Source organism: Perca flavescens, chromosome 8 (genome assembly GCF_004354835.1).
Source record: "Perca flavescens isolate YP-PL-M2 chromosome 8, PFLA_1.0, whole genome shotgun sequence".
Lineage (NCBI taxonomy): Eukaryota > Metazoa > Chordata > Actinopteri > Perciformes > Percidae > Perca > Perca flavescens.
This window is the reverse complement of record NC_041338.1, coordinates 18,787,285-18,803,353: the sequence shown is the minus strand read 5'-3', so window position 1 is coordinate 18,803,353 and position 16,069 is coordinate 18,787,285. Positions and strand designations below refer to the sequence as shown.

The 16,069-nt window shown below is 41.5% G+C and overlaps 1 protein-coding gene across 5 annotated transcripts in view; it reads left to right on the top strand.

Annotated features, from left to right (window-relative positions):
- LOC114560003 (neuronal cell adhesion molecule) overlaps positions 1-16,069 on the top strand; it is a 79,184-nt gene that overhangs the window by 35,501 nt on the left and 27,614 nt on the right. For all 5 annotated transcript variants that reach the window (XM_028585105.1, XM_028585102.1, XM_028585106.1 and 2 more), the window contains exon 2: positions 2,787-2,865. The gene's annotated coding sequence lies outside the window, so the exon portion shown is untranslated. The remainder of the gene's footprint in view (positions 1-2,786; positions 2,866-16,069) is intronic.

Here is a 16,069-nt window from a genome sequence, read left to right as displayed (position 1 = left end):
AGGTAATGTGACCTTTTTTTGCTGGAAACCGCTTTCTGTGATGTGAGAGTGAACCAGTGGGCTACTGTATAACCAAGTGGGCTAAAAACCAAAACTGTGAGTTGAAAGACACCAACACTTCATAGAGCTGAGAAGAACTGCAGAGTCAGGTGATAATTATCTGTGGGTTCATCACTATGATTCACCGCTTTCCTGTTATACATACATTTAGTAACTTGATCCATTGTTAATATGAAAATATTGATTAGAGCAGCTTTAATTTTCAGGATAGTTATAAAACCTCTATGTATTTGCTGTTACCTCTAATCCTTCCTCCTTGTTGTGAAATGTTGTGCTATCAATGTTCACGAAAGATTCAGCTGTCTGTTTTGTTAGTCAGCACTTGTGACACGAGAACGCTCCCCGAGGTATTGAGGGCACCGTGCGTTTCTTGCTGTGTGGTGTTTTGTAGTCCATCTCCTTGCCCACTGTCGGCATCCGATCTCCGGCTATTTTCAGTCTTGGTTCTCCAACCCTCTTCTTATCACCATGGCAGCCAAGCTGGGCCGAGCTCCGCTCGACTCTGTGGTGTCTAAGGGCTGAGGCGGGGTGGCGGGATAGCTGGCTCGATGTCATAGGGGGAGGCCGCTTTTGATGGGATCAGCCTTCAGCTCATTCAAACAGGATGTGGAAAGGTCATTTTGTTGTTGTGTTTAATTCATAAGTCTCAGCTGTAATTAGATGATCACTGCTATCTAGCAAATGCATAGTGAGGCAAAGATTATCCTGTACTGTTAGAGCTGAACAGTATGATAGCTGAACTGTAGTTCTGTGCGCAGGTATGGTGTCAGCACACGTGTCAGCAATAATACATTGTGATGATGTGAGTGAATAGCCAGTCAGTGGTTTTAAAATCTGGGTCAGGAGCCTTTTAAATTCAGGGCTGTGGGAAGACCAGATTTTCTGTTTATAATATTCTGCAAGAAGTAATATGTTATTGCCTATGGTGCTAAGGCTTTCTGAATCCTTATAATGTACAAAAGGTTGAAGTAAATAATGCTGGTTTTAGGAGAATAGCATGACAAAAACAGCTCAAATGTTTTTAGACAAGCTTACAGTGCACAGATTCTGCAGAATTGAATCTTGGGTGGTGAGACAAAACAGGAAATTAGTGGGAAAACAACTGAAGAAACCACATCTGTTATTTGTGTGACACAGAATTAATGTTAAACCTGTAGTTTGCAATTGTATCTGCGAAGCGGTGCAGAAAGCAGTGTTCGTATTTAACCGGGTGGAAACGGCGGCGTCTCACAATGGGGCTTCCATACTCTTATTTGGAGCAGCAGACTGAAGTCAATAAGACTTTGCTAGAAGTAAATTGGATTGGCTTTTTCAATCATTTTGCTCAATCGATTCCAGTATGTGTGTTCACTGTGACAGTGTTTAAGAGGAAGCGAGGATAGGATTGGGCTTAAAATAAAGGAGGGAAGGACAGAATATATAGTGTACAGAGATTTTTAGAGAGGAGGACAGAAAACAAAAAAAAGGCTAGAAGAGCGGCATCTGAGCCTTTTCTGTGACCCCTTGTTAAGAGATAGGAAAGAAAGGAGAAGAAAAGGTAAAATGTACTCTAAATCAGAAAAGGATACCTGCGCCTTTTCTGCCCCTTGACCTTCCCGAATTTTCACGATCAGAGCAAGCAGTTGTCATGTAAAACATACTTGAGTATTTTGTTTTGAGCAGCATGTGTTGTGAATTTTTTATCAAAAATCTATTTTTTTTTTATGTTGTAAAGAAGAACATCCACATATCATTTAACATGACTTTCTGCATTGAGGGTCTTGATCTTAAGGCTTAACAACTCTTTGATGAAAGAATGGAGGAGATTTAAGGAGAGGAGAGGATTGGGTTCTCACATCTGCATATTATGCGACTCCACATGGACTCCTGAACGTAAGGAACCAAAACTCTTAAGTTAAAAGAAGTGAGGAGATGAGAATTGGTTATGGCAAGTTAGAAAGTGGGAGATAACACAAGAGGGGCGATGAGAGAAAAGGAAAATAAGACAGTATTGAGCAGAGGCGAAGAAGATGAGACAAGGTGAGAGGGAAGAGGACAGGAGTGAGGACGACAGCAGATAACAGGAGAAGGAGGAGAGAAAGCGAAAGGAGAAGTATAGAGAAGAAGGATATCGGGAAGATGAGACAAGACAAGAGGAGAGACGAAGGGAGGAGATGCGTCTCCTCCAGCTCCCAGCAACAGGCTTTTGTGTCCTATCAATCTGGATTACACACCAATGCCTCTGAAAAGCCATGTTCACACTTTGGTTTGCACAGCTTGGATGTTTGCTTTGTTTTCGCCATCAAAGCTTGTCACATTTGGAGTGATTTAAGTGCATTTCCAAAGACACTAAAGGATCATAATGTATTATTAAAATAATCACAATTTACACAAGAGTTCGATGAGGAGGAGGAGAGATTTCATGCTGGAATATCCGAGTGTATAATCTGTGGTGCGACTGTGACAGAGCAGGAGACTTCCAAGATGAGAACAATTTTAACAGAGTATAATAAAACAAAACATGGAGTAGTAGCAGGCCCATTGTAAAGTCAAATTGACGTACTGGATGTCAGAAAATATGCATACTGTAGCCGTGCAAAACTTTCTCCCCGGACCTTATTAGGAAAAGAAATTTTTTTTCTTTCTTGTTGTTTTAAAGTCCCGGGTTGTTTCCACAAAGAGAGAGCAGAGAAATGTGAATTATGAGTTCTCAAATTTGTTATTCTCTTCCATTTTTGTTTAACCAGATTGAAGAAAACCACAGAAGAAGACGAAGCAGAGCACTAGCCAGGGAGGAGGAGGAGAGAGGGGATTTGAGTTTCTCTGGTAAGTTGGAAACATTTCCGTCAGGCTTTGAATCTATTTTTTTTTTACACATCACATCATCTCCACCAACATCATCATTTTCCAAAACAGTGTGAACTTCCTGCCTCTCAGAATCAAACGTTGCTGTTCTTCTCGAAGGCATTTCCCCTCCCGTAGGATGTGAACACAGAAATGTCAATCTTTTTGCCATGCCTGGCAAGTGTCTCCAGTCCAAATATCTTCATCTATGCTGCTGCCAGAGTGTGAATGTATTAATATTCACACTCTCTCTAGAGCTCTGAAGTCCCTAAACAACCTCCCCTTTCACGACTCTTTCTCTTTCTGTCTCTGTTGTGATGCGTGCTCATTTGCTCTAGCTGAAAGGCAAAGGTCACACCTTGCTTGACTGGCATTTGTCCACTGGCAAAGTATCTTTTTGGGTCGGCCTCCATTTTGGCAGCAAGGTTCGGCAGTATGTTTGATGCATATGGTTGTTAAGGTAACACACTCTCTCATCCTCGCGCTGCTGTGACAGTGGGTGTCAATACTTTACAAATGACAAAATAGCACTTAGAGGCTATATTGTGCCGAGTGCCTCTCTCCTATTGACACATAATGTGTCGTAATGGAGCATGCAGAGGTGGAAAAGTTCCCTAATGGCAGTTGCACAATTAAGAGCGAAAGTACCTCCCTTAAGCACAAGGTCTCAGTGTGCATTATAGCCCAGAGAATTGACTCTCAGCTTACACAGTTTTTATTTTTTTTAAATTACCCGTAGTCACCTTTGGCTCATCCTCTCATTCGGTGGTGCTGAAAGTGTGTCTGTGATTCAGCGTAGAGGTGAACTAATGCTCTGGGAGTGGAGGTGACACAGTGTGATGTGTGTCCACCGCCCAGTGGAGTGTGTAGGAAGGATCCCACCGTTAAGTCAGGCGGAGAGGCTGCATGCACAGCCGAGTGAAGAGTTCAGGGACTCTGACGGCTCAGGGCTCATCTACCTCTGCTGTTGGTGCTCCGCTTGTTTTATTTTTGGCAATGGGGGGTGGGCTCTCTCTCAGTTTATCCATTTATATGCCTATTTCAATCTTTCGCTTTGCCTCTGCCTATCCGTCAGTCTGTTTGTCTCTGAATCTGTCATTCTTTCTGTTTCTCTCTTCTGTCATCCCGCTGTGGCAGTCGGTTGTTGTTGTGAATGTGTGCTGCAGGCCAGAGATGCTGAGTCCACATTTTTCAATGGCCGAGTCATAGAGGGCCACACTGAGGAGCTGCGGACAGAATTTGCGGTTTGAAACGCAGTGAGGTGTGATGCGTCCATTGTGAGCGGCAGCATTCATGTCCCAGGACCTTCAATGGAAGGCCGCTGAGGTTTCCGTTTACCTCCACAGTGCTGTCTTTCACCAGTTCCTCTCACGTGGCTGTCAGGGAGTGTGGTATTATTGTTTGTGTTTGTGTGTTTTAATGCCAAGTGGGGGAAGGTGGGGAAAAGATTGGGGATCAGCCAATCAGAGCTTGGCATCTTTAGAAATAGCTATGCTATTGTTAACTCTACATGAGAGTGACTTTTTATTGATTACTTAACACAGTCTTTTCATTTACAGTGCAGTCAGAAAGTATTTGGGAATTGATGCATTTTCCATTTGACTCTACTCCAACACATTGGATTTAAAATGAAAACGTGACTGAGGTTAGTGCTGACACTCATGCACGCATGTGGCCTATTGGATATAGAGAAGGACGCGTGGCCCTTTTTAAAGCCCCAGTTTAAGCATGACTATCATGGCCAAACTCTTGTCCACCTGACCTCAGGCCAACAGATCATGTGTTTCACTTGCTCAAGACCAGACTGAAAGCAAAAATCCCTGATACAAGCAAGAAGTGCAGATGGCTGCAGTACAGGCCTGGCAGAGCAAAACCTGGGAAAATGCCAATACTCTGGTGATGCCAATGGGTCGTAGAATCCAGCCAGTCATTTTCTGCAAACGATTTGCAAACAAATATTAAATGTTATGAGAAAGGTTCAAATTTAAAAATATATGATATGGTCCCCGTTTCAAGTCCAGCTGGGGATATTTGTTTGTTGCATGCCATTCTCCTTCTCTCTCCCCCTCATTTCCTGTCAAATCTCTAATAAAGTAAAAAATAGTACTTAGTGTCAGCACTTTAACCTCAGAGTTATTGTTTAGTTTTAAATCCAATTTACCAAAGTACAGAGACAATCACATTTGCATCTGTCATAATACACACACAAACTACTTGTGCCATGTAGTTAGTTTTGAATAACGTGAGTTGCCAAATTTAAAACACTAAGGACTGGATTGTGAGTCACTGACTCTCACAAATAACCTCCTTTCCATAAACCCCAGCGTACATGAAGAGTGTCGGTAGTGAAGCAGCATTGTTCTCGATGGTTAGAAAGAAGTGATATTACACAGCAGCCGTTCTGAGATCATACAAGTTGCAGATAAGTAAAGGTGTTCAAACACACACAGAGGGCCCCTGGGCTGCTCCAAGCAAACTTAGTTGCAGATGAACGTGTCAAGATATTTCTTAGGTATCTCTTTGATACAAGTGTGTGAGAAATGGGTTGTGTGTGGAGGTTATTGAGTAGATGTGTGTTTTTCAGTGTCTCTGTGGCCATATGAGAGGCAGAGACAGGGAGGTGCTGGGAGACAAAGCTAAAGTGTCAGAAAAAAGGACATGAATAAACAAATGGATGAATAGATGGATACAAAGACAGTGAGGGAGAGAAAGAGTCTGAGTGATGTGAAAGAGGTTGCTGAGGCCCCTCCTGAGGGGTTTATGCTCTCCTTCTCCATCTTCCAGGTTGTGGAGAAAGCCGACTTCATGCACAGCTGACTCACAAACTGCTCAGCAGACAGCCCGGAGAGTCTGAGGAGACCCCATTCTATATCTGGCTCTGCATATCAATCTTTATTTTTTATTTTTAACTCCTTTCATCGTCATTCACCTGCACAACCTTCCTCCAGGCCTCGTTCTACCTTCACTGCCCTCTCTATGCAATTATCTGGTCCAGCCTCAGAGATTTTTCTTATTCGCACTGCTAAATGCATCTATACTCATTCCTATTCATTCTGTTATTCATTGTGACAAGTTGATTAATCTAGTAAGCCAGCAGCCAGTTAACTTAGCTTAGCATAAGGACAGGACACAGAGGGGGTTAAACAGCTAGCCTGGCTCTGCCCAATGTTGTGGTTTATCAGGGAGTTATATGCTGAAACTATTTCTTGGACAGAGCCAGGCTAGCTGTTTCCCCTTGCTTACAGTCTTTATGCTAAGCTAATCTAATTGTCTCATGGCTCTAGCTCCATATTTAGCATACAAGCACAAGAGTGGTAACAGTCTTTTCATCAAAATCTCGGAGAAAAAAACCCAATAAAGCCTCTTTCCCACTGGCCAAAAAAACCCACCGACAACCACTATAATCTGGCTTTTATCTTTAGTGGGAAAGGTTATTTATTCCAGGGACAAATCTATGTCCATTCCAGCTCTGATCGTCAGTGATGGAAACGTGACACCCGGGTGAACACACAAATTTTCGGCCCTCTTCTGGCGTAAATGGTGTCACCTCCGTCAGTAACATCTCGGCCACAAATTCCGTCAATCTCGGCCCCAGCAGCTCTCGGACATCGTCCCAAATTAGGCTGCACCGAGTTTGAAAGAGAGACTGAATAAGTAAAAAAAAGAAGAAGCAACTACCTTAACATCGTCACTAGGCTTCATGCAGCTTTCTCCTGCTTACTAACCCTGTTTTTGTTTTTTTGTTTGTGACATCAAACATGAAACTCTAGAAAAAAATAAACCGAGAGAGATAATCGTGTACTGGCAATGGGAAAGGAGTCTATCCCCTATTTTTAGCAGGTTTACCCTCATTTTAAAAACCTGCACACACGTTAATTTTGGTGGGAAAAGCCAATAAGCTTATTTTCCCACGTGTTCCACTACTCCTTTAACAGTGATCCAAGAATCTTGATTTCTCTCTTGAGCTAAAGAAATAAATTATGTTCAGACAGAAAACTTCACTGGACGGATGTTTTTTGAAAGTAAGAAAATAGAGCATATGTTTTTATTATTTATATAAGCAGAGCAATAGGAGAAGAGAAAATATAAAAAGTTAAATTTGCCCTACATATGGTTCCAAACCCTAACCAGTTAACTACCTTGGAGCTTATGTTCTTTTTTTTAGCACGCTTTATTTGTCTGTACTAAATTTTCTATTTCAGAGTACAGAATTATTGACTGCCTGATTTAACTTTCATGTTGTGGATGAATTCTGAGTATCGACATGGCTTCAGGACAGAGAAGATTGTCCTCACACCGTCACAAGCTAGGGGGATCTATCTGTTTTGGATGGGGCCTCTAAGAAACCAAATGATTTATGTGGCTGTTAGGCGTGGGTCCTGGTCCAAGGCCAAGTCTATCCACTCATCAATATAAACAGCCTGCTCTCCAGTTGCTGTGATGGAATACAAATGGGGGAATTTAGATGTAACCCCTCGCTCACCTACATCTCGGCCAATTTTAATGAGAAATCTCTCTACTTGCTGAGAGAGAGCGAGAGAGAGAGTAAAGAAAAGATGAATATAAACTGTGAGAGCACACTGAAATAACAAGCTATACACAGATTTTTGATTTCTACTGCTTGGTAAATTACTTCAAGCCTTGACCAATATTTCATTTTTCACTTGTGTCACATGATAATGAATTTCATTTTCCACACTATGGATTTTGAATTATTTTGTTAAAATAAAATAAATTTAACATGACTCAAATTGTGCATCCTTATGCATTCATTAATTTCTTAAACTTTTATTAAAACCTTAATCCAGTATAAAATCCATTTCTTAAATCTATTTTTTTTTATTTCATTGTTTAATGTTTAGGCTATATTTAGGTGACCATAAAATGCATTTATTTATTCGTCATGTGTAGACAGCTGAGGGTGAGGTAGTTCCAGCAGAGATACTGTACCATTATCTGTTATGGCAGTAATTCATTCATCTGTCATGTTTGACCCTGAGGGCACAAACACACTGAAACACTTCCCTGGAGGCAAATCACACACGTCTTGTCCTGCTGCTCAACATCCCAGTGCCGACCTTTTTCTATACACACACCGAGCAATAGACGCAGTCAGAACAACCTCCACTACAGCCTCAACCAGCCATTATCCAACACTGAGCAGATACTTCTCCTGCATTAGTGACCAGTCTCTCATCCCGTCAAACACAGACACAGGACAGACGCTGTTAGCGGAAGCCAGGTGGACTGTTAGTGTTAAACGGGAGCAATGTTTCCTCCGGAATCACCATTTGACAAATGAGGGCTGATGGAGCAGTTCTTGTCGTGGCTGGACGATCTGTAAGGATGGAGCACAGTTTGTCTGAGCTGCGACACCCTCTGGGCCAAACACCAAACCCACTCGAAACCCACTCAAACTCTCCACATCATGGATGTAAAAAGGAAAATCTTTAAGCTATAACACCAATAAACTTTTAAGCGTTTCATTTTTTATTTTTTTTAAGTTTTGAGTCTCTGGTGGGACTTCCTTTTGACAAAGTTAAGTCCTTCATTAGTATCATTAATACTTATAAGCCAACATTTCAGTCATCCAGACCCATGAGACAGATAGGAACATGTTCACACTAAGCCTTGGTGAAGCGCAATCAGTCAGTCACTACCAGGGGCTTTCTGTTGTATTCTTTAATCTTTGAAATTCTCTTTAATTTCACAAAAAACTGCTTCACATAAAATGGGGTCATCCAATTACTTGCTAAAAAAAATAAATATACCATTCGCTTAAGGGAGATGTTATCTCTCGCTCCCTATTATTTCATTTTTGGTAAAATATCACAAGTTTCTCTGCCTCAGAACTTAATTAGATCAAATCCCATCAAAAGTTTTTGGATGGGGACGATTTAAAAATGAAAATTCACAGCGCCACTCTTCCTTTCAAATACAGTCTGTGGAGTTTACTCAGGGATATCTTTGATGAATTGTTCGCCTCCCCTGAGTTGTTTGTTGAGTTTAGCATATGAAAACCTGACTCCTGAAATAGAGTGGCCATAGCTCATGCCAGTGTAATCAAAGCTCATTCAGACTTGGCTGAAAGAGTGTGTTTGGATCAGTGCAGCTGGCACAAACATTATTTTCACATTAAGCAGCATTTCTGAATGTTTTATTTTGGTGTCTCTTGTGGATTATATTCTGAGCGATTCTATTTTCATACACTTACAGGTTGGAGAAGTTATAACTTCTGCATTAATAGAAACAAGTGGTGGAAATATGTCTAATATTTAATCAAAACCAAAAGGGTCACTTTAAGTCGATTTATCAATTAGTGCATCAATAGACTATTAATCCCCAATGGTTTTCATGATACAAAATATATAAAACGTCTTGGTTCCAGCTTCACAATGTGTGTTGCTGTTTATTTTGTTAACAACCTTTTTTCCACAACAGTAACGACAGCATCCTCTTCTGCCCCCAAAACATCTCCTCTTTAGAAGTTTATCTGCTTTACCTGTTGCACTAATATGCAGGATCTTTCAGTGATGTTATGTCTCATTTAATAAAAAAAATACAGATTAATCAATAAAGAAAAACAATCCTTAGTTGATTTATTGTGTGAAAACTTAAGCTTAGATCCTTTGATAAGTTTTGATGAGAACAATGTTTTCAGAACTTGTGTAGCATTTTAGAAGGGTTAACTCCTGATTGTATCTTTCATTAAAAAAAGGCCATGATTTGATTTTCTCACATTTTGAAAGGACTATTGTTTGTATCCTCTATGTCTGAAATTGGATGGTGAGTCCTTTTAGAGAGCAGCGAAGGGGAAATGATTTGTATTCACCTGCCGTATCTGAATGGAGCTGAGGAGGGGCTGAGAGAGGGAGAGAGAGGGGGCAACTAAATAGGGCTTCCTTTATGTGATAATGGATTGCTCTGACATTCACACACATTGTGTTGTGGTGTGTCTATCAGTCAATACTTACTAACTCGTGGGATGAATTGCAAATTTTAAACGCTTAATTAGATGCCATTAAAGAACTGTCTTGTAGTGACACAACAGGTAAAAGAGTTATGTGTTGGATGTCCCTTTCACGTCTGAATAAACTGCACTAACACATGCAACATATGTGTCTTGTCATCACCCTGTCCTGCAAATAAATCCTTTTTGTCAATTTCTTTCTTTCTTTTTCTTTTTCTTTTTTTTTTATGGAACTGCACTCTCTTTTATTTGCCTGGCTGGGCAACTGGATTCTTCTGTCAGCTGCACAAAAGAGACAAAGTGGAACTGGGGACGGGCGGTAATGAGCAACTCCTCTTACAGTGTTACATATAGACCGGGCTCGGTGTGGGGAAGCCTTCTGGAGACAATGGTGGGTTTTGAGAGGTCTGGAGCCCTCTGAAGCTCCTCTTTGATTGAGTTTCCTGGCACTGGGCTCCAGTGTTGGGGCCGATTGTGGAGTGGAAGCTGTGGGTTTAGGGAGGGGGTGAGGACCCTCCTCTGTGCTGACCTTTCACAGACACAGGTGAAGTGGAAGGGGCTTGCGGAGGAGGAGGAGGAGGAGGAGGAGGAGGAGGAGGAGGAGGAGGAGGAGGAGGAGGAGGAGGGGAGATGCAGGAGAGGCCTATTGGGGCGCTCTGTGAATGTAGAGGTGGCACTCAATAACACTAGACCGCGCTGCCTCTGTCCACCTGCCGGGGATTTTCTCACCACTACTTTATCACTGGCAAATTACATGTTCTGGTAACAGATTGTCCGGCACATAGTCAGTCTTCAGGCTTTGTTATCTGAAATTGTAAGTAGATTTAGCTAGACCACTGCTAGCACAATTTGCTCTTTTTTTTAGCCATGAGGCATGGTTCTCGGGATGGCAACGTCTGTTGACGTTGGTGGTTGGTCCACCACTTTGGTACAGACTGAAATATTTCAACAAATATTTGATGGATTGCTATGGAATTTGGTAGAGATATCCATGATGCCCAGATTATAAATCCATAAAACTGACTTTTCCTGTTGCACCACCATGAGGTTGACATTTGTGGTTTTAATTAAATTGTGTCTAACATGTCGAATTAAGGTGGCGCTCATGTTATATGCATTATACCTGCAAAACATAAGCAAGTTAGCATTGTCATTGTGAGCATGTTAACATGCTGATCTACAGGCCGCTGCTAGCATGGCTGTATCCTGTTTTAGCATAGCAGATGTCTATACATTATTACAGGTACCTTTTTTAAAGACTACATTATTACAATGTATTTTCTTTAATCTATTTACTTGAAATGCCTGAGTCCATTTTTGTGGATGAATTCCAGCATGCTGTTTAGTCTGATTTTGAGTTCCGACATGGCCTCAGGGCAGAGAAGATTGTCCTCAATAAGACTAGCCCTAGTACCTGCCTCTGTCCACCTGTTACTTCTCTCACTGGCAAATTACATGTTCTGGTAACACACAGGGGTAAGGGATTGTTCTAGCCCACAGTCAATGTTCATGCTTTGTTATCTGATGTTGTCGGTAGATTTTGCTAGGCTGAATGGTACCATACAAAGGGTAGATGGCTCTAAATGACTCATTGCTGCCTGCCTGCCGGCACTGTATCAGCACAATTCAAATTCCACCAGAACAGTGTTTATTATACAGTAGCGCTTTTCCAGAAAGGCCTGGTTGCATTAACTGTTGACTCTGAGCAATCATACATAGACACTGTTTCTCTCTGTTACCCTGGCTGACATTGCCCACACGCCTGCCAGTTTTGTGTGTGTCTTAGCTGGGCATTTCCTCCACTGCCTGTCTCATTCACTCTTTTTGTTGCACCCCTAAGCTTAAAGTAAACTCCACATATTGGCCCCATCGTGAGAGACCCTTCACATGTGGAGTAAGCCATCCGGTGCGGACATGGTGGCAAACTGAGATTCTAATCATACCTCTTTTGTTGAGATCAGAGGAGGTTGAGACGTTTTTTTTTTTTTGGGGGGGGGGCAGAGCAGATGCCAAGCATACAGTTTCTCTCCAAGGTTACTTATGAGATAAAAAATAGGTCTGAGCCTCTTTGTCCATTTTCCCCCTATATGTCTGTGTTTGATGAGAGAGAGTTGACATCTTTTTGTCAGCATGGAGATCTGAGAACAGGAGGGGATTGCCATGGATACAGAGAGCCCCTTTGGAGTGCAGTTTGGAGTGGCTCTGCTCTGCTGAAAGCTGTATGGAGTGTCCCTATATTTAGCTATAAAACATTTTCCTGCATTTGCCGAACTCTGAGTTTTATGGATTATATTGTATAACCATAACAAGTATGTGTCTCTCATTCCATGTATGCATGGGTGTTTCTGTCTGCTGTCTCAAAGGATTTTCTTGTTTTCCCACAGCAGATTGGTTTTATGTTGATTACTTTCTCAAAGCTGTTATGTTTCTGTAGCTAAAGTGTGTTTTGTGATGTATGTTGAGGATTTTGAGAGTCCTTTTAGCTATTCAGGAAGCCAGTCGGCATGCATTCCTCCCACTCTCCTGCATTTGCTCATGATAATGAACCTCTGCTCAGCATATGAATGGCCTCACCCATAACACACTCCTGTGGCAGGCCAAGCGTTCTCAAGCTCCATCTTGAATGTCTGACTTCCTTCCTTGACCCATAGACTCTGTGAACACACACAAACAAGGAGGATGCAAATGGATGTAAGCAAGTATGAATTTGCATACAAAAATACATGAGCAGGACTGCTTGGCGATATTGGAACATCCTCTTTTAAGGAGTAATTACAGTGTGGGGATCAGCTATCAAATAAAGGTCAAGTTCAGATCCACAGTTGCTCATTCAGCCTTGTGCTGCTTCCCCTCCTGATCTCATTTTAATGAATGCTTTTTATAAATGCCTCCACTCGCTTAATTCTCCAGTAATGAGCTACTGTACAAGTCTGGTGTCAGACAAGCATACAAATGCACTTTGGGGACTTAACTTTTGCCACCTTGCTACCATTTCTACTTTATTAGCCAATAATGTATAGCTTTTGCTACATTGTGAGGCGTTGAAAAGATTGAAAGCTCTCCAATTTGCCTCCAACAATTATCATAAGGAGAAAAAGAGGGCCTCATAAACCCATCCAATCACGAGAAGGCTCTCAGAGGAAGTGCCGGTATAATGTGAGGATGTGACTCACCAACTATATGTCATAGAAGCTGCTCTGCAGTGATAAGATGAAAGCAAAACGCCCTTCGGTTCCATTCAGGTTGAACAGGCAGGGATTTCCTCCTTCACACAGCGGTCCCATCTAGTGGCGCTGCTTCCATCTGCATGCTAAAGAGGAGTTCCCTCGCCGAAGCGCCGGCGCCAGCAGTGATTAGCATTTGGACAGAAGGGACTGAGAGCAAATCTCGAAAGGTTTTTTGCATGTACATGGAGGAAACTTAGTGAATGCCAATGTGCGGTGCTCTGTGAAAGGGGGAGGACCAAACAAACTGGCAGGCACGTTGCATTAGTAGCAAATGTCCATTAGCATTAGGTGTTGTGGAAGATTGATAACTTGGAGAGAAGTATTAAAAACACCGCAAGATTTATTTAAGGGGCTGCTCCAAAGATGTCATATGGCACTACCATCAAGTTTACTGAGAGTAAACTTAATAAACTAAATAATTCCTGACTTTTACTTCCTAATAGGGGTCAAGCTAGAAAAACACCAGAGCCTACACTTCCCATAAAGCCACCTGATTGTTTTTGCCTGGTAAATGCCCATGTTTTTAACTCCACACTGCCATTTTTAAAAAATTTTAAAATTGACCAAATGGCCGTTTACACATTATAGGTGGAGGTTTACTTGGAAATGTACAAATAATGTATCAAAACCAGTTTTAGCTTCAGTATTCATCCAACAATAGAGAAAGGAGGATATATTTACAGTGGAGCAGATGAATTAAAGATCCTCACTTTATTGTCTGGCATTGTACAGTGCAGATGAAAGGGCCGCAGCGTGTTTTTTGAGCTGTGGGGTCTCCCTGAACAACAGGACCCCAATTCATATGTTAACCACACCAATTATTTGCATACGGTCCTCCAATTATAAAAGCTAATGAGAAGATTATGGAAAACGCACGCAGAAGCCAGCCTTTGGAATTTCCATTGTGATCTTGTAGCTGCACATACAAGGCCTGTGAAAGGTATTAGTCAAAGCCACAGAACATTCAATCTAATACATCATATCTATAAATCATGTCCGTGCATTAGCTGTGAATCTGTAGCTCATTGAAGCACAGCAATTAAAGACTATAAAAATGATAAAAATGATAATGTTCCTTTTAAGCTTTTGTTTAAAAGGACTTAAAAAGGACTATTTAGCCGAGTGATAACTTTATATTCCAATCCAATATGATTGTGACTTTCCAAACTTTGGTAACCAAATAAAAGGACTGTCTCATTATCTCCTACATCAAGGCTTTTCAAGCAACCTCCGACTCCCCCATAGATGTTTAATGGCACAGAGAAATGGGCAGGCAGCCCTGGGCGTGAATACCATGCAGTAACATCCTGCTGCAGCGGGAGCACTCGGCCTGCCAGCCTCAGAAAAATAAACTCTTCCAACCGTATCCGTTTTCTCATCACCACCTTCCTAAGTGCAGAGACATTCTCATCATTATACCCCCACATTCAGCCGTCTGTAGGGGATCCCTGCTGCTCCATTAAGGCCATACCGAGGATCACAAACCCGATTCCATGAGCCATCAATAGAGCTGATTATAGGAGTTAATTAGGGTGCTTGCTTGGCATGAGACAACAGCTTTTCTTTCATCATAGATGTTAATACTGTACAGTACTGATGCAACAAAAGTGATTTAGTCAGTCTTGCAGTATTGCATCAGTATTGTTTAGCATAGACAATGACAATAGCTTTGCTATTGGTTAGCATAAAGCATATGGAGTAGTATTATCTGTTGCTGGGTAGGGAAATTCATTTGGGCTTTTCCCCCTGCTGACTGCTATTCATTTACACCGTGGTGTGCTTCAATTCTCAGTGCTTGTGCCCCTGTCAGCTCCATCTGTGTGCTCAGACATGTCCTGACCCTCAAGTTCTGCAGCCAGCGCGCATGCATATGTCTTTGCATATGTGTGTGTGTGTGTGTGTGTGTGTGTGTGTGTGTGTGTGTGTGTGTGTGTGTGTGTGTGCGTGCATTGCTGTAATGTTCTACATCTCTGACATGTGCACAAAACCAATTAGTTTTGGGATGGTGAAGTAGCTAGCCATGGGAAAATGACAATGGGGTAATTGAAAGGCTGGCTGAATGAGAGGCCAGACAGCTCAATGCAGCTTTTACACAAGTGCTGAGTGTTTTCTCCACAGACAAAATGAACAGAGAGAAAAGCAGGTCCTGAGTGAAGGTGGTCTTATGTAGTTGTAAACAGTAATTACAATTAGAGCCTTTCATTTTGCTGACATTGATTTTTTGCTGAAGAAACACAACTACTTTGGTTGTGTAGTGCAATTTAAAGGTCCTTAACAATGTTTTAGTTAATTTAATTTAAATAAAATGTAACTTACATCACAGCTTACCATTTTGCAAACCCTGTTGTTGTTGTTTCAGGTAGTTTTTCCAACCATTCCAGACAGCCATTGACTTCCACCACCAAACACCTGTTTGCAACTAGCTGGTGAATGTAGTGGAGCATTTAGCAGCTAAGGAGCCAGATAATTCCCTCAGGAGTTGGTGGAGACCAAAAACAGAGCTTAAAGAAGAGTGAATATTGAACATATATTAATGTGATGGCCAGAAAAACGACTTCAAATGTTTGATAATGTTGCTCTCTGTGAGTGTTTAAGTTAGCAACTGTTTGCAAACATGTTCACCATATCACGTTAAAAGGTGATAATATAGTGGCCAAAAAAATTGTTTATGCAGGTTTTACGAGTTAAAACTTGTCAACACACTCAGGTTTTGTCCTTTAAGTACTCTGGTAGTTGTCATCATGATATACTGCCTTCAGTTACTATTGTATTGAGTTTTCTAAATGAGACAGTAGCTCAGTTTATCATCCTCTTGGCCTGTATTCTAAAAATATCATCGTTATCATCTAGTCATCTATTTTGAAAATAGCTAAAATTCCTTGCTGGACGTGTCCGTACTAACCTGCTGTGTTTCTTTCTTATTTCCTGTTCGATTGTGTTAGAGTCTGACAGTTTTTTGGCGCAGCTCCCCAAACAGTACTGTGTTTTT